We start from the raw sequence: 20,178 nt of genomic DNA on the forward strand, positions 1-20,178 counted from the left end.
GGCTTCGTGCAAAGTACAGTATTCTAAATTATCTCTTTGAAAAATTATGAAAGTAGAGAATTGGAAGTTTGTAAGAATTAGAACAGGATGGAGAGCATTTCTGTCTGACATTTCAATTGTGCCAATGATTTTGTATACATCTTGTTCACTCTGAATTTGAACATAATCAAAATGGAAGCAACCTGTACATACAAAGCTGGATTGACTTATTAAGGATCCATATGTATTTTATGAACTCTTATATAACACATATTTGAGTTGTATCCTTCTCTCTTCTGGCCATTTGGGCCAGCCATTTCTTTACTACAGCATGGTGGGAGAAAGCACATACTAGGGAATAGAATTCCCTGGGCGGGACCCCTTTCTGGCTCCCCTACTTTTTAGCTGAGAGGCCTTGGATATGCTGTTAATCTCTTATTAGAATTATGAGGAGCCTGAGAATTTACCTACTTGCAAGCTAACAAGTTAGTCTGGGACCATTTCTTGGATTCTAGTAGAACACATGAGACTCATGAGTCAGAGACAAAGGACTTCATTACTCTCAGCAATAGCAGTAGCCAGAGCCTCAGCTTTTGTGCCAGGTCCTGAGACCCAGTCCTTATGGGGTGATGCAAAGAGTATAAGAGATGCTTGCATGTGCTATGGGTTGTTACAGGAGAGCAAGCTTGAATGTAGAAAACCCAAATGTTTTATAAGGGGCAATAAGCCTGCCTAGCCTTTGCCCTGAAAGGGGAGTTACCTATGTTAAACTGGGCGAAAACAAACCTGCCTTTGCACTTGAGGGAGACACTATCCCTATTTTCCAAGCCTGTTTGCTATACAAACGTCCTTTAAAAGACAGTCTGGAAAAATGGCAGCCACTTCCTCTGTTCACAAGATGTACAGGAACACGAGAGACTCATGGAGAGTTGTCTCCCCATACATCTATGTGCACAATTTATTCCTCTGTAAAAGGGGATAATTACCAATCTCCACAGGGTTGCTGAAGAATGTAATCAGATTATATTTGAAAAGAACTTAGAAGGGTATCTGCCATATTTCAAGCACTCAGTCATTGTAGCTCTTGTTGCTATCCATTAGTATTATTCATTAGTATTCACTAGTATTATTAGTGTTATTCATTAGTATTCATTAGTATTATTTTCTCCTCATCCCTTCAAAAAAAAAAAAAAAAAGTTGGCAGAATCTCATGTGATTGCAAGAAGTCCTGCAAAGGATTCCTGGGGCTTGTCTGTTATCCACCACTCTAAACTCTTGCTCCCGTTCGATTTTCTATACCTTAAATGTTTCCTTCCATATTCTCCAGCCTCTGTGGCTTCCTTTGTTCCCAAAACATGACCTAGTCCCATCTCATTTGCTCCCCAAAGAACAACAAATGGAATATTCTCCCCATAACCAACTTCCATTGAAGGTTTGGCTAGAATAAATCCTGCCTAAATTTGACTATTGGTCATTGTCATTCTAAAATTCTTCAGCTGTGCCTTTCATCAGGGGATTACTTTCCTCCAGTACCAGCCCCACCCTATTCTACCACCACCAGTGGAAAACCCTTGCTTTTACTTTATTATGCAGGGTAATTTACTGCCTTTTTGTCCCAAGTCTAGCCTGGGGCCTCCTTTTGTAACTAAAGATCCATTAATGTGTTTTCCATATGAAAAAGTGATTTATTCCTCTCAGTTAAATTCTGCAATTTCCCTAGGACATAGAAGTGATTAAGGTCAAATTAAAAAAAGACAAACATTATTTTTCCTTCTAACTCAAAAAGAAGCCATTTAGAATTGCTGCAACATTTTAAAAACAATTCGGAGAGTTTGTTCAACATGTTTAGTCTCAGTCTTTCAAATAAAAATCCAGGGTTCCAAACATTTAATTGATTTGTTCAAGAAAAGTAGCAAATCATAATGAAACAACACCTGGATGATTCATAGTACATACATCATAACTTCTAGTTCATATTTCTTTTTTCTCTTCCTTTCTTTAATTTTTTTTAACATTTATTTATTTTTGAGAGAGAGAGAGACAGAGCGCCAGTGGCAGAGGGTCAGAGAGAGAGGGAGACACAGAATCCGAAGCAGGCTCCAGGCTCTGTCAGCACAGAGCCCTACATGGGATACAAATTCACTAACCTCCTGATCATGACCTGAGCTGAAGTCAGCCGCTCAACCCACTGAGCCACTCAGGTGCCCCTCTAGCTTCATATTTCTAAATCTAAATAGGATAGAACAATGTCTTCTCTATTTCTTCTTACAATATAATTGAAAGTAAAAATATTACTATTTGGGAATCAAAGAAGTAAAAACTACTTTTTTTATGTAAGGTACTTCTTTGTTATTATTCTTCAGTTACAACTAACAGAATAATAGTGTCAATTATTACTCATTAGTACACTATTTTAGTTTAGTAAAATGCAACATCCATTACTCTTTAAAACGGAATGCTTTCCTTTTTAACCTTCCTATAAAAGATACTGATATTTCTTAAGTAGAGTCATTTATTTTGGCGTATTAAGGTTGGTTGAGTTTCTTCATGAAAATGTTCATACCACCTACTCTTTTGAGTATTTAATGAATAAATTTAATTTTTCCTACTGTTCAAAAGCAATCAAAACAAAACATTTTTTACATCACCATTTTAATGAGCTTTGCTTTAATGATTAGTTCAATGTGAAATTAGTCATACTTAACTGAGTTATGAAAATAGAAAATATTCAGATACCTAAGTTAGGGGTTCACTGGTATTCAGGTACAACAAGATCCTGTTTAAAAAAACTAATCTAATGGTAACTTTCAATTATTTGGGAATCAAAGTATTCATTATATTTGTTTGTTTTGGAAAATAAGGGGAAGGAAGGAGGGACTATTATCAGGTGACTAGAATAAAACAGTTTTAACCTTTATCTTTTGTCCTAAGAAATTTTAGGCCTTCTTTAACTAGTGGCATATATATATATATATATATATATATATACACATACATGGAATATATATATATGGAATATATCTATGGAATATATATATAAGGAATATATATATGGAATATATATATGGAATATATATATGGAATATATATGGAATATATATAGGCAACATATATATGGAATATATATAGGGAACATATATATATATGGAATATATATAGGGAACATATATATATGGAATGAACATATATATAAGGAATATATATATATGGAACATATATATAAGGAATATGTATATATGGAACATATATATAAGGAATATATATATATAGAATATATATAAGGAATATATAGAATATATATAAGGAATATATATTATATATATTTATATATTATATATAATATATAAATATATAATATATAAATAATTATATATCTATATAATTTATAATATAATTTATATTACATAATATAATATATATTAATATAATATATTATATATTAATATATTATATATAACATATATATAAATTTATATATTATTTATACACATACTTATTATATACATTTATTTATATAAATAAATATATATATATATGTATATATAAAAGCCACTAGGTAAGGAAGGCCCAGAATATACATACACATACACATACACATACACATACACATACACATACAAATGCATATGTACTTTGATAATTTACGTAGACCAGGACTGGTCTCTTTGGTGCCATATTCCAAAGTGGACAATCCTAACTCACCTAAATTTCACATATCTAATAAGGGGCAAATTAATTGTTTACTTTTCTCCTTTTTTATCTTATTTTTTTTTTAATTCCAGTTGGTTAACATACAGTTTTATATTAGTTTCATTTGAACAATATGGTGATTGAACACTTCCATGCATTACCTGGCCTCATTCCAGCAAGTGCACTCCTTAATCCCCATCACCTATTTTCATTCATTTTTCTACCCACCTCCCCTCTGGTTACCATCAGTTTGTTCTCTGTAGTTAGTCTGTTTCTTGATTTCTCTCTCTCTCTTTTTCTTTCTCTTCCATTCCACTGTATATACACACCACATCTAATTTACCCATTCACCAGTCAATGGACACCTGGGCTCCTTCCATATCTTGGCTATTGTAAATAACACTGCTATAAACTTAGGGGTGCATGTATCCCTTTGAATTTGTGTTTTCGTGTTATTTGTGTAAATACCTAGTAGTGCGATTGCTAGAGCCTAGAGTAATTCTATTTTTAACTTTTTGAGGAAATTCCATACTGTTTTTCACAGTGGTTGTGTCAGTTTGCATTGCCATCAACAGTGCATGAGGGTTCCTTTTTCCTCCACATCTTCGCCAACACCTGTTGTTCTTTGTGTTGTTGATTTTAGCCATACTGATAGGTATGTGAGGTGGTATCTCATTGTAGTTTTGATTTGCATTTCCCTGATGATGAGTGATGAGCATCTTTTCATGTGTCTGTTGGCCATCTTTATGTCTTCTGCAGAGAAATGTCTATTCATGTCTTCTGTCCATTTTTAATTGGATGAGTTGTTTTTTTGGTGTGGAGTTGTATAAGTCTTTATATATTTTGGATACTAAGTCTTTATCAGATGTGTCATTGGCAAATATCTTCTCTCATTCTGCAGATTGTGTTTTAGCTTTGTTGATTGTTTCCTTCACTGTGCAGAAGTTTTTTATTTTGATGTAGTCCCAAATAGTTCATTTTTGCTTTTGTTTCCCTTGCCTCAGGAGATGTATCTAGAAAGAAGTTGCTATGGCCTATGTCAAAGAAATTACTTCTTGTGTTTTCTTTTGGATTTTTTATGGTTTTAGGTCTCACATTTAGGTCCTTGATCCATTTTGAAATTATTTTGGTGTAAGAAAGTGGTCCAGGTTCTTTCTTTTCCATGTAGCCATCAAATTTTCCCTACATCATTGGTTAAAGAGATTGCCTTTTTCCATTGGATACATTTCCCTGCTTTCTTGAAGATTAATTGACTGTATTGTTGTGGGTTTATTTCTGAGTTTTCTGTTCTGTTCCATTGATATATGTGTTTTTTGTTTTTTGTTTTTGTTTTTGTTTTTTTTTGCCAGTATCAACCTCTTTTGATTACTACAGCTTTGTAATATAACTTAAAGTCTGGAATTATGATGCCTCCAACTTCACTTTTCTTTTTCAAGATTGCTTTGGCTATTTGGGGTCTTTGTGATTCCATACAAACTTTAGAATTGTTTGTTCTAGTTCTGTGAAAAAATGATGTTGGCATTTTGATAGGGATTGCATTAAATGTGTAGATTGTTTTGGGTAGTATACACATTTTAACAATATCTGTTCTGCTAATCCATAAGCATTAAATGTCTTTCCATTTCTTTGTGCCATGTTCAATTTATTTCATCAGTGTTTTATAGTTTTTAGAGTATAGATCTTTTATCTCTTTGGTTAGGTTTATTCCCACGTATCTTATTTTGGGCACGTTGTAAATGGGATTGTTTTCTTAATTTCTCTTTCTGCTGCTTCATTATCAGTGTATAAACATGCAACATATTTCTATACATTGATTTTGCATCCCATGACTTTAGTGAATTTGTTGATCATCTCTAGCAGTTTTTTGGTGGAGTCTTTTGGGTTTTCCATATATAGTATCAAGTCATCTGTAAATAGTAAAGTTTTTTTTCTTCCTTACTGATTTTGATGCCTTTTATTTCTTTCTGTTGTCTCATTGCTGTGGCTAGAACTTCCAGTGCTATGTTGAATAAAAGTGGTGACAATGCACATCTTGTTGCACTTGTTGAGAGGAACATCTTGTTCCTTACCTTAGGGGAAAAGCTCTCAGTTTTTCCCCATTAATGATGATGTGAGCTGTGGGTTTTTCATACATGGCCTTTATTATTTTCAGGTATGTTCCCTCTAAATCTACTTTGTTGAGGGTTTTATCGTGAATGGATGTTGTACTTTATCAAATGCTTTTTCTGCATGTATTGAAATGATCATATGGTTCTTATCCTTTGTCTTATTGATGTGATGTATCGCATTGATTGTTTGCAAATATTGAACCACTCTTGCAGCCCAGGTATAAATCCTGTGAGATCATGATAAATGATTTTTTTAATGTATCGTTGGATCCAGTTTGCTAGTATTTTGTTGAAGATTTTTGCATCTATGCTTATCAAGGATGTTGGCCTATAGATCTCTCTTTTAGTGGTCTTTATCTGGTCTTTATGCTGGCCTCATAGAATGAATTTGGAAGTTTTCTTTACTTTTCTATTTTCTTTTTTTTTTTTTTTGGAATAGCTGGAGAAGAATAGATATTAACTCTTCTTTAAATGTCTGGTAGAATTTGCCTGTGAATCCATCTGGCCCTGGAATTTTGTTTGTTGGGAGATTTTTTTTTTAATGTTGTTTCAGTTCCTTTGCTGGTTATCAGTCTCTTCAAATTTTATATTTCTTCCTGTTTCAGTTTTGGTAGTTTATATGTCTCTAGGAATTTATCCATTTCTTCTGGGTGTCCAATTTGTTGGCATATAGTTTTTCATAATATTCTCTTATACTTGTTTGTATTTCTGTAGTATTGGTTGTTTGTCCCCTCTCATTTGTGATTTTATTTATTTGAGTGCTTTTTTTTTTGATAAGTTTGGCTAAAGGTTTATCAATTTTATAGATTTTTTTCAAAAAGCCAGTTCCTAGTTTCATTGATTTCTTCTATTATTTATTTAGTTTCTGTATCATTTATTTCTGCTCCAATCTTTATTATTTCCTTCCTTCTGCTGGCTTTAGGCTTCATTTGTTTTCTTTTTCTAGCTCCTTTTAGTGTAAGATTAGGTTTTTGAGGCTTTTTCTTGCTTTTTTGAGGTAAGACTGTATGGCTATAAACTTTCCTCTTATCTACTTTTCTCCTTTTAACAGGAAATTGGAAATCACTCCAAGGCCTAATAGATACACCTAACACAATCATCTGGGAATAAAAGGAACAGAAAGGGGGATATTTGCAGCTATTACACTTGACAGCTATAAGGGGTAAGAACACATGTGAGCTCCTTAGTAAAGTTATTATAACTTTTGGTAATTAATCACAGGCCTCTGTAGTATTCCACAGTGATGTTATTTAACGGTATTTAACTACTTCTTTAAAGAATTTAGGAAGCTTTCAGTTTACACACACACACACACACACACACACACACACAGAAAGATAAACATAAGCACTCACATGGATGAATATGCAAACACAAATACCATGGAACAGCTAAAAATTAATTCAGATTAAAATACCAGAAAGTACTAGATATAAGAAGGCAAAGATGAGGCATCAAGAACATGAGTGGTGGTGGAGGTGACAATGATGATGTACTGATGGGGATGATGGTTGTTACTGTTTAGTTGCTTACCACAGTTGGTCATGATACTCAGAAGTTTACCTCAAAGGGGCTTACTACATTTGAACATTACATTTATCAAGCTCTCAGATTCTTGTATCCAAGTCAAAGGAAGGAAATGAAATAGGCCAAAGGTGAATAGAATTTAGAAATTTAAAAACAATTGGAATTTGTGGCAAGAAGCAATCTGCCTAAATGTGATTCAAATACCACAGACTCTCACCTTTGTTACTGAATTTTCATAGATATTCTTGAATAGATAGTTCTTCATTTCTTGTTTTTCCTTACAATCACTTACAGAAGCTTTAGTTTTTTTTGTTTTTTAATAATGTTTACAAATTTCACTGGGAAGTGTATCGCTATAGCTACTCATGTTGTCACACCAGAAGTCTACCTTCTCAGAGCACTTTTTAATGAATATACGGTTGATCCTTAAACAATTAGGGGGTAGGGCCACCAACCTCCCATGCATATAACTTTTGACGCCCTCAGAATTTAACTACTAATAGCCTCACTGTTGACTAGAAGTTGACTGATAACATAAGCAGTCAATTAATGCATATTTTGTATGTTATATGTATTAGATACTATATTCTTACAATAAAGTAAACCAGAGAAAATAAAATGTTGTAAGAAAATCATAAAGAAGACAAAATACATTTATAGTACTATATTTATAAAAAAAACTCCATATATATGTGTACCCAAGCAGTTCAAAGGTCAACTATATTTTGCAATGTTCTATAACATACAAAAGTTGAAGGTGTTTAAGAAATATACTGGGGTTTTAGAAATGTATTGATTTATTCCAAGCCCAGACAAATTCCAGTTGGACATTTTGGTTTCAGTAATCAATCTACACAATCAGGCTCGGCAAGGGTGATTCAGGTAATTTATTACAATAACACAAATCTCCCACCATGTGCCTATCTTGGAGAGCAATAAAGACGAAAAAAAAAGGTTGCTTCCCTTTCTTTTTGTTCAATTCAAATCCAAATGCTCTTGGCTAGTTTAATTAAAGCTAGAAAAAAACTCTGAAATCTCCAGATTTCATTTTAATCAATAAACTCAACATTTTTTCTACTTAAAATTTATTTTTCTGAGTTTTATTAAAAATAAAACAAAGTGAATGTAATTAATGACACAACTTTCTGTAGTTGGGACACTAATCTAGAGTGACATGTCTGTGAAACAGAGATGAAACCAAAAAAAAAATTCAAGTAATCTTTATGTCAGTTAGGATTAGTTTTGGCTGCTTATGAGAGGAAACCAAAATAATATCTACTTAAACACTTGGGATTTGTTTTTTTTTTCTAATGCAAAAGAAGGTGGAGGAGGTTGTCCAGTGTTGACATGAATGCTCCAAAAATAATTAGGATCTCAGATACCTTCTCTCTCTCTGCATATGGCTCTCATCCTCAAAGCCATTGGTGATCCAATCCAACTACTGGAGCTCCAACCTTGTCCAAAACACACATAAAAGAAAGAAAAAAAGCAAAATGAAAGAAAGGTGCACCTCCCAGTGGTGTGAACTCCCTTTTCTGGAAATACCACAAAATTATAATAGGGTAATGCTTCCATTATCATCATATTGGTCAAAACATAGTTACATAGCTACACATAGCATCAGGGGATGCTGGGAAATGTAAGTTTCAGATGGACATATTTCCAGTTCAAATAAAAGTGGGATTCTTTTACTGAGAAAGAAGTAAAGGTTTTTGGATAGGCAATTAACCACTGTATGACAATCTGAAAAATAGATAATCATCCATACAGAATAAATGTACAGCTGAGGTTTCTTTTACCCAAATAACTCTGTCAATAAACCTCTGGGAATTTTAGCTGCTGGTAGACCTCACACAGGCCAGGGCCCAACTGAGAGTTAAGCAAGCACTCAGGCTGTCGAGTCAGGCAGAGTTGGGTTCGCATTCTCTGTCTATGCTCGGTAGATGTGGGAGTTAATTTTCCTCAACTGTAAAATAGGGCTATCAAGGGAACTTGCCTCAAAGGACTGTTGTGGGTGAAGAGAATGTAGGACAATCCCTGAGGACTGTGCCTAGTATAGGGTGAGCCCTCTAGGTATGTTAGCCACTGTTATTCTCTACTACAGCTTTCTTTGTCATTTAACCCATGTGGCTTTTAATGACTTGAGTCAAAATAGATGTCTAGTCCTAATCTAAGCAGAATAAGACTATGTGTCCTATTCTATGTCTGACATAGAGCCATTGCATTGCTCAAGGGATATAAACAGAAGTGTCCATGCAGGTTAGTTACTCACCTCTCTGAGAGGTGCACAGACATTTCTAGAACATGGTTTCTATTTGGCCTATAGTCAATGCTCAGTAATCCTCATGTGGATAAACAGAGTCCAGACATGTGGTCTCACTTATAAATGGTGCCAATGGTAGCAACTGGTCAATACACTTTGGGGACTAGCTTCTAAATGTCCCCGGTTACTGGCGGTAGAGGTTGGTCTTTCATCTGGAAAACAGACTATGTCTAAAGCATTGCATTTAATTTGATCTTCCTGAAGAGATTCCTCTACTTTAGACATTGTATTTAATTTTAATTTCCGGAAGAAAACACAGTTGTAGAAAACCTGAGACAGCCAGGATTAAGGAATAAATAATGCTGTATTACTACCCTCTATCCTCCCCGGTGAATTTTCTATTTTGGAAAGTGATTTCAAATTCTTTACAGCCTCTGAGCTTCATAAGAATCCAGCAAGTTCGGCAGGGCTGGGGAAAGGATCATTTTCCTTGTTTTGCACACGAGGAAACACTCAGCTCTAAGTGGCCTACATTAAATCATATGGATTTCAAGCTGCAGAGCCAAGACCAGAATTCAGGCCTTCTGACTGCAAGCCAGTGCCTTTTCAGCTCTGCCAGAAAGCAAATCAGCGGGGAGGCTGCTGAACAGCTTCTGAGTTGTCAGAAAACAGAGTTTGCAAGTGGCTTCTGAAGCAGTACAGGTGACAGCAGGTGAGACGGGGCAGCTGTTTTTATCAGATTATAATTTTGTGTTAGAAGCAGCCATAGAACATCCTTCATTTGCCCTCGAGGAGTTAGCGAGGTACACCTTCCTTTCATTCCTATCTGAGGTCTTACAGGGACATGGTATCAGAGCAGTGTGAATTGGCACTTGTGATTAGCAAAATGACTCCCAGGTGCGAAGTGCCAAGTGCTCGTAGGGAGACAGAGAATAAAGCAACGGCGAGCTTGTTCCCTTTTTCATTCCTGCAACAATGAATCCCATATGATTAAATATAACCACCCGATACCTGCAATCCTGAGTCAGCCATTAGGGACAGGAATGTGAATAATAGGCCACAAAAGTATCAACCGTTTCGATACTGAGGAGGCCACAGAAGAGAGAGAAGCACTATGACAAGCATTGTTCTAGAAAGTTACTGATAAAGTGGAATGAAAAGAGAGGGAAATGCTGTTCATTTTCAGAATGGTAATATTCGAACTGGGCCTTGAAATATGAGGAGCTTTTTCCATTGAAACAGGAGGCAAAAGGGCATAATGGACATGGAGACAAGATGACATCTGTCATGGTCAGGGAATTTTAAGTAGTTCAAAGGAGCCTAGAACATATGGTGTAGGGCTGGAGGTGGCAGGGGAGGAGACGGGGGAAGAGAGCTGGAAATGGGAGGTGAAGTCTGAAAGCTGTAATGGGATCTAATAGCAAGGCCAAAGTGAAGGGCTGGGGAATTTACACTTTATCTCGCAGGTGGTAGAGAAGTGTTTAATCAGGGGAGGGACGTGATCATATCTGCGTTAGAAACAATTCTAAAAAATGGATGCTTCTTCAGTAGCAAAGCTCTTTTTGTATTTCCTTTCCCTTAAATTTGCTTCTACTTGTTTATGTATTTTTTTCAGTAGTTTCCAGGCATCCTGGAGATACCAGTGCTCTTTCAAACCAGTCAGTGAGTTATCTACAATGGTTAACCTGGATATTCATGACAGACCATTAAATATCAGTGCAAAGAGCACTGGGCCATGCACTATGCAGTCACTCAAGTGCACACGGAGGGGACTGCTTTGCAGCTGCCATGCCACAAGCCAGAGCACTCTCAGGTATGTCCATGTCCCTGGGCCCTCATGGGCCAATTTACTGCAAATAACCTCGCTGTGCTTTATATGCAAAATCCTAGGCTCTGGCCTCCAAGCTGACAGTATTAGCTGGGTAAGACAGATATTGAGAATCAGTAGCAGAAGGATCCTTAAGACTTCTTATAGCAATAAGCTGCAGAGAATCCCTACTCAAAGTTTAACATTAAGAAGCTGTGCTTCAGCTGGCCCTGGGAAGAGTAAAGGTTAGTTACTTGTTAGGAAGAGGAGGAGGTGGAGGAGAAAAGAAAAAAGGGCTGCTTTAAGCAGCCTAGAAGATAGAAGATACCTGTTCAACTGGTTCTATGGTCCAATTGAATCAATCAGTTTGAGCAGAGAAAGAAATAAGATCAGCTGAGTAAAAATCTTGGTTTCAATGATTTAGTGTCCTGGACTGAATGACTGATTTCTGGTTAAATTTTCCGGCCAGTTTAGTGATGAGTTGAGTTTTATGTACAGTCCAAACAAGACAGAAGTGGGCATCTGTGATCTGTTTTATGCAAGGCAATGTCTGATTTTTTTTTTAATGTTTACTTATTTTTGAGAGACTGGGAGAGAGAGAAAGAGCACTCATATGTGAGTGGGAGAGGGGCAGGGAGAGAGGGAGACACAGAATTGGAAGCAGGCTCCAGGCTCTGAGCTGTTAGCACAGAACCTGATGCGGTGCTTGAACTCATGAACTGTGAGATCATGACCTGAGCCGAAGTCGGACACTTAACTGACTGAGCCACCCAGGTGCCCCGTAAGGCAATGCCTTTTATATATTTTGAGATAAATCTCATTCTACAATGTCTTACTGACGGGGTTTCCTATCCTCTTTTACTTAGAAAGAAAATATCTACATTTTTTCTATGTCCTCAAATCGACATTGCCAAAGTTTTGTTTCCACAGTGTTCATTCAAGTGTCCACTCACTGACCACTTAATCTGCTTTGGGCAACAACAACAATAATAACTAAATCTATATAGCATTTGCCAAGCATTACTCTAAGTATTTATTATTTACTAATTTGTTTAATCCTCCCATTAATCTAGAGGATAGGTTTTCATAGCAAATAGGAAAATTGGGGTACAGGGAGGTGAAGGAACCTGCCCCAGTCACAGTGCTATGCACGGCAGCGCTGCAGTATGAAGCCAGGCATCTGGTTCTTCCAACTTCTCACAGCACATCCTGGTCAAAGGTCAGTACATGACAAGCACTAGAAATTGGTGGAGAATCAATTATCTCAAGGGCAACGTGTTCACCTTTATTGTCCAATCTCTTTTGATTTTCTTTTTTTGATAACTCAACTGAAAGCCCTTTTTTAACAGATTGGAGAAAGTGCCAATTTGATGTTAAGATGCACTATGTGTGAACAAAGGGCAACCAGTCTGTGTCCTTATCCCAGATGTCACACATGACAAAAGATTTCACAGCCAGGGGTGATTTTCATTAATTCTATTTTACCTGTTTCTCATCCACGCTTTGTTGCAAAAGATATCTAAGTGGCTAAGCATTTAAATGTCGTTTATTTTAAAATGTCTGCCTCACATGTCATCCTAAATGTCATGACAAAGAACGTGAAAAGCTCTTCTTCCTCCTTGAAAGGCTACAGAAGGAAACAGCAGGATCACACACTGTCTGAGCGATCACATCAGGCGGGGTTTACGTGTGAGTCTGCTAGTGCTGGAATCTTCTATGCTTTCAGACATTCTGATTTTAGGGCTCTGGGACTCTGAGCCATTATTCTCTTCTGTGCCAGAGAACTGGAGTCCCGTGGCACAGAATGATTGAGATTAAAAGGTAGGGAGGCTCTCCTGATCTCCTCTCTCCTGACCTGGAGTCCTGTACATGTGGCTTTCTCATCTACTGCCCCAGACTTCAAAACTACACTTCTTCACTCTGTGGTTGAGATATTAAGCCACTAATACCTCATGAAAGATGTGAAGAGGGGAGTTTATTCGAGTATGGCAATCTTAGTGTCTCTTCCACATTCCCTTCGAACTAGGAGTATACTGTCCCAGGCCACAGCATCAACCTTCCCAGAACCAGGCTTTGGTAAGCTATTTGAGAAGAAAAATAAATTCCTATGGAACATTCTGAGTGTATGATTTACAACGTTATGCAAAAAGCCAGTCTTGGTTCTTTTGCAAAGCTTGGATCAAGGGAAGTGAAATCGAGTAGGAAATTATCCCCTCTGGCTCCTGTCCTCACCCCAGAAAATCCCTCCCTCCAGCCCCATTAGCAAACAGCTGTGTCAGTCCCTCAGCACAATGACTTTTTCTCAGTTTTTCTTCTTTCATCCTGTTCTCAGGTATGCCTGCCTTTGACCATTTTCCTTCATCTGTCTACCCAGTTCTCTCCTTGGTGTACTCACCCATCATTACATAAGTATTTTTCTCAGTAGAATTACATAAGTGTTTTTCCCCATAATGATTTATAAATGTTGTTGTTAATGAAACAGTGATTAAAATGGAAAGATAAGTCTTATAAATGGCTACACTTTCAAGATGTGAAAGGTGGGGAAAGCAGGAGCATGACACAGTGAAAGTACTCTATTGATTGCCTCTGGATCTCATGGTTTATCAGTCAACCATGCGATATGAGCAGGATGTACTAAGCATGCCATTTTATTGGCCTGGTGATTTTATTAATCATACTGTTCTCCCTTGCCTGTCTCTCTCTCTCTCTCTCTCTCTCTCTCTCTCTCTGAAGGCTAAAAACGCCAAATAGTTTCTCAGTATTTCTCAAGTACTGTAGATTGTGGTAGCCCTTGACCCAATTCTAGTCAGTAAAAGTTGAAGGTAGTCTACTGGAAGATTCTAGAGGAGGTACTTGTCTCCATGTTAAGAAAGAAGTACAGAAAGAAAAAGGTACTGTCCCTACTTCTACCTACTTCTCAAGGTGGTTGTGTGATGACATGATGGTTGGAGCAGCTGCAGCCATCTTGCAGCAAGGAGGAGAACACCAAGGGGCTTTCAAGATCACTGACAGAGGAACTTAATATCATTCAGTTGCTGAAGTATTCCTTCAACCACCATTTATTGGATGCTCGTGTGTGTGTGTGTGTGTGTGCCAGGCACTGTACTAGTGCTGGGATTCATTTGTTCACATATATGAAATAAACAAAATCTCTGTTTACAGGGAACTTACATTTTAGTAGGAGGAAAGGCAGCCAATATTAAATACATGTCAGCTGAAGTTAAGAGCTGTAAAATGTTAAGAAGAATAAGGGATCTGGAGAGTGATGGGGGTGAAATTTTAGATAGGTTGATAAAGGAAGGTCTGATAAAGTGACATTTGAGATACCCAAAGGAAGCAAGGGAGGTAGTTATGCAGATATTTGGGGCATAGGAAGGAGTGCTTCAGGAAGAGGGAATAGCCTATGCAAAGGCCCTGAGCAGCAGGAAGACCAGAGAGGCCAGAACTGAGTGAGCAACAGAGAAAATGGAGGAATGAAGTAAGAGATGGCTGGCATCTAGATCATTTAGAGGCTAGGAAACTAAGGTAAGGATTTTAGATTTCATTCTGAAGGACATAAATCTTGGGAAGGTTTTGTTCAGGAAAGCAACATAGTACTTATATTTAAGCCACTTTTTAATATGGTGTTCTCTTACTTGCAGCTGAAACTCTTTGAAGGTATTCCTGATGTAGCTGGAAGCAAAACTACTATTTCTTCATATGTTCTTTTCTTCCCAGTTTTACAAGTCCAAACCGAGTCATTACAGTCCTGAACCACTGTAAACTCTTAGACAAGGATTTATCTATAAAATTTGCTGAATTATTGAAGTCCATTAAAAATAGAATAGACTGAAAGAAAACTGAAGCCCAGAGAGCTTAGATGATTTGACAAAAGTCACACAGCCAGTTGAGTATCGATATTGTAACTCAGGTTGTAATCTGAGTTCAGTTTACAGCAAAAGAAGAAGATAGTAATACAAAATGGCTTCAGCTATTTTTCCATTATAGTTGGAAGTGGCAAAGCCAATTCCTAGATACTTAACAGGCTTTGTCTCGAATCCAGTGTTCTTTCCCTGGCAAACTGTGTATCCTGCATGGTTTACCGGGTCTCACAGCGCGGGTGCTCTGCCTCATTGCCTCTCTGGAAGCCAAGATAAAGAACGGGGTCGATTTACTTACTGGGATTTTGCCATGGAGATTTGGATTGGAGAAAAGGATAGAAATCTGGCCTGGAAAAAGAAGGATAATGTAAAGCTTTTTTTTTTTTTTTTTTTTTTTTAGGAAAGAATCAGTGCTGTTAATTTCTTTATTCTGGTGAAAAGTATGGCGGGCCAATTGCAAGACTGAGCCAATATGGTGTACAGGAAATGATGAGAAATAGATCCCTTGTGGAGACTGTGGATAGCTTCATTAGAGCAGAGCCATCCAGTAGAAATATAACGCTAGCCACATAAGTAATTTTAAATATTTTTGTAAGCATATTAAAAAAGTACAAAGAAACAGGTGAATTAAAGTCACATACTTAGTTTCACTGAATATATTCAAATATTATCATTTCACAATGAGACAAACCACATTATAAATGCCCAGCGGTTGCATGGGGCTGAAAGCTACCACACTGGACAGCACATTTTCAGAGAGCTAAACATGAAAATATTTTAAAAGAGAAAACTTCCGTGATGAAAACACAAAGGATAAAACACAAAGTCTTTTTAAGAAGTCAGTAATGCGGGGCACCTTGGTGGCTCAGTTGGTTGAGGGTCCGACTTTGGCTCAGGCCATGTTCTCCTGGGTTCATGAGTTTGAACCCCACATGGGGCTTGCTACTGTTAGCCTGTCAGCAGAGAGCCAGCTTTGGATCTTCTGTTCCCCTCTCTCTGCTCCTCCCCTACTTGTGCTCTCTCAAAAATAAATAAACATTTAAAAAAAACCCTCAATAATGTTACCTGTTTCAATGCATTTCAACAAAAACACAGACCATTTCTAAGTCATTAAAATCTAGAATACTATTCGAGAAAGAATCCAGGACTTGGCAGTGAAGAGGAAATAGGGGCTAATAATAACCCATCAAGGTTGATGTAAGGACCAAATGAGATGATATGGATGTTTTCAAAAATAGAACACTGTAAATATGCCTCTATAAATAGCAAAACTTGCTTTTATTTTATTAGAATATTGGTCTTTGTTTATGTAAACACTTCAAATATCTTTAGATGATTCTTTCCTTCTGATATTTTTATGCTCTTTGCTTTTGAAGCACTTATACATTTGGAAGCATTGACCAGGAACGCATTCAAATTCCCAGGAATAGTCAGTCTGATAAAAGCTTGTAACATTTTCTCCCACCAATCAAGAAATATCTGAATGTGCACACATGGAAAATCTAGAGACTTTCTGAATGTAGCCAAAAACGTGGAGTGGGGGAGGGAAATGCTAATGGTTTCTCAAGTCTTTTCTGGTCAAATATCTGATTTAAGGACACTATATTCTGAGAGACAGAAATATAAATATATATGTTTATACATATATAAACACGTTTTTTGTCCATAATGTCTGAGATTCTGCATTTTACCGTAATTACGTTTAGCAAGAGAAAAACATCCACGCGTGTTCTGAGCGGCTCCCAGCAATCTGTCAGCTTTTCACAGCGTAGTAACCTACTGATCGCTTCCTCAGCCCTTCAATAAATACGTAGGCTGCGTGCGTGTGTGCTTACAGAACTTCACAGGTTTCCATGGATACAGGAATTTTAGTGCTAAGGCGCATTTACTATCGCTTTTCTTGTCACCAAGAGTCCTGTAAACACTTGTGTTCTAAGATTTTGTGCAGAAATTTAGCATTTTATAGAGGACCAAGTCAGAATTACCTTTTCCCAAATGCATTGTCTGATTTCCCCTTAGGGCAAAGTCCCTGAAATCCTTTATATTTGTGGCCTCTTTTTAGTGATGTGCTTTCATTTATTAGACTAATAAAAGGCAGTAAAGGCTTAACTGCATTGTCAGTATCACTTTTAAGTGGCAGATATTTATACTATGTAAATGTTACAATTAATAAATAAGACAACTGGCTCTGAATTGAAAATGGAAGAGGAAAATAGGGAAAGCAGAAATAGGAATATTATGTATATATTAAGCCATTTCTCTGGCTGAATATGGTGAAATTTAAGTGTCATTTCCAAGGATACCCTGGTATATCTATTCACCAAGCATAGTTTGAATTTACTATTATTTATATTGTTTTGTATATTTTAAGACCTTTCCACAGATCTGATGATGGCAAGCTATGTGTTATTTTTCCTGTTTTGCACATGTATAGCTCAGGCTTAGAAGGTTTCAGGAACCTTCTGTGTGTACTATGTCACACAGCTAGCAAGTGGCAGAACTGAGATTAGAACCCAAGACTCTTGTCTTGACTCACCGTCCAGGGCTTTTCCATTGTCTCTTTTCTTGGGTGGAATGCAGGCAGCTTCTTTTAGAAGGCATGCCCATTTACTTCCTTCCTTGACACATGCTGATAGGTTTCTGTGCCTCTGACCTGGTCCCCGTTAAACCATTCTTTTCTCTACCCATCATCTTGATGTCCCCAGCGACTCAGTTCAGCCTAATTTACCAAGCTTTGTCATTTCAAATGCACACTACCACTGAGAAGCAGTAATCACAGACAGATCACATAGCCTGGATGTGCACTACATGAGGAGTCTTTAGGGAAACAAATCTCTAGATCCATTCATACTGACCAAGAATGTACAAGGCCAACTGGATGAGAGGCTTGGGCAATTTGTGTAAAAATCTAGTCTGAGTAGACACGAGCCTGGATATTCCAGTCAAGAAAAAAGTTTTTACTTTAATAGCATGGGTTTCGGGGCACAGGGTCAAAACTATTTGAGTGACTGTCTCAGCTCTCACTTGCCATGCTCATGTAGCCAACAGCCTCCAATATCATCATCTTAGCAAGTATCTCAGGCAAGGCACGAGATCTTTTTAAGACCATCTTTTTTGCACCAGGCCTCATTCACCTCATATTTGTACAGGCCTTTTGGTTTTGTGGGGTTTGGCATGTGGGTTTCTTTCTAATTTTATTTTTTTTAATCTAAAAGGAAAACTCTGCTTTTGCTGTCTAATAAAGAGAAAGTCTGGGTAGAGGAAGACCTCTCCACAAACAGGCCTGATCTTGGTCCAATCCCCACAGACACTGAATGAGGAACTTCATGGCTTAGGTCTCAGGGCAACTGCCAGGACCTGAGTAGTCATGGATTTGTTACGAGGATCAAATGATACAAAGGATATGAAAGTACTTTGCTGATTGTGTGTGTGTGTGTGTGTGTGTGTGTGTGTGTGTGTGTGTGTGTAAAATACCCACACAGAAAAAAGTTGTCTCGAGCATTCTGTCTGACATCACACAATGCCAATCGGTTTTAGCCTTTATGTATTACAAATGCAAATAATGATTCGCTTTGTCACAGCGCTTTCCCTGGAATGTGAACTTTATTCAACAACCAACATGACTAAATCATCTTCTTTGTAGTTATTTCAACGTTTTTCAACTCTTCCAACCCAGTTAGGCAACAACTGGGGTGTCGTGCACGTGGTGCCTCACTTAATATAACAGCCAAAATAATGGCAAATGGTCCTTTGGTTGTAATCTGACATCTGTTCCCATCGTACACCACGTGCAGCCCATGAGATCCCAGGATTACAACCCCAGGTTCAGGTAAACTTTGGCTATAACTGCCCACGGTTCATTCCTCATTCTTTCTGACTGGAAATTTGAATTCTGGGCTGCTCATCCATAGAGTACCATTGAGTGATTAACCATCACTCCAATCTGTAGAAATGAAGAGAGAACTCCGGGTTCTCCTGAGCTACAACGCTTTCTCTGTTTTTCCTACAAATCTCATTCAGATGTCAAATTGAATTTACCCTAAACCAAATGCATTTTCTCTATACCTGGCAGGGATCTGGAAGTAAAATCATAAGATTTATTTCATTTTAATTCTATTATGATGCATTTAATCACAAATACCCCCAAAATGAAATGATAATTTATCATTTTGCCCTGACTGGAGCAATCCTCCTTGGTTCACACTCATGAATCCATAATACAGAGAGGAGACTGGATGATTAAGTGTCCGATTAGAGGAAACAGATTAACCTGGCAAACATAATAAATTTAACTCATAAGCAGGATGGCTTTATAAATGTTCACAATAACTCTCCTGTAGAAAATCATGAACCACTTCCTTCAGTGATGACTCAATTGAAATAGTTGAGGAACATAAAGTAAATGCATGTTTATGGCTTTCTCTTCCAGACCTTAAACGAGGATTAAAAGGCATATCTGATTCAGTTTAGGACTCTAAAAATATATTAAATAGGGAACATGTAACAAAAATATAAGCTCAAAAAAAACCCACAAAGCCACAACCTCTCAAGTGTTCTAGTTTCCACTTTGCCAGTAATTGTACCCAGATCCCTGATGCTTTCGATGTCTTTTTTACCTTCTCTATGTCTCCAAAGTTGCCAAACCCAGACTCACTTTCAAACCATGCAGATTCACCCTTAATCTTGACAGAACCTGATTCCTTTATAAAGGCAGCTGCATCTTTACATAATTCTTATCCCACTGTGGCAACATACACAAAATTAGCAAGCTATTTCAGCCTCTGAATCCTGCCTTTCAGCTGAGATTCCATTTAATTCAGAGTAAAAATCTAGGTTCTGACTTGTTTGCAGGAAAGTCCTGTGCAGAGCTCCAAAAAGTTCATTTAGCAGTCCGCCTGGCTTTCCTTACTTAGCTGGCTAGTATTCCTGGCCTCCCTTTTCTTA

The sequence above is a fragment of the Puma concolor genome, chromosome C2 (assembly GCF_028749965.1).
Source record: "Puma concolor isolate L17-30 chromosome C2, mPumCon1.1.hap2, whole genome shotgun sequence".
NCBI lineage: Eukaryota > Metazoa > Chordata > Mammalia > Carnivora > Felidae > Puma > Puma concolor.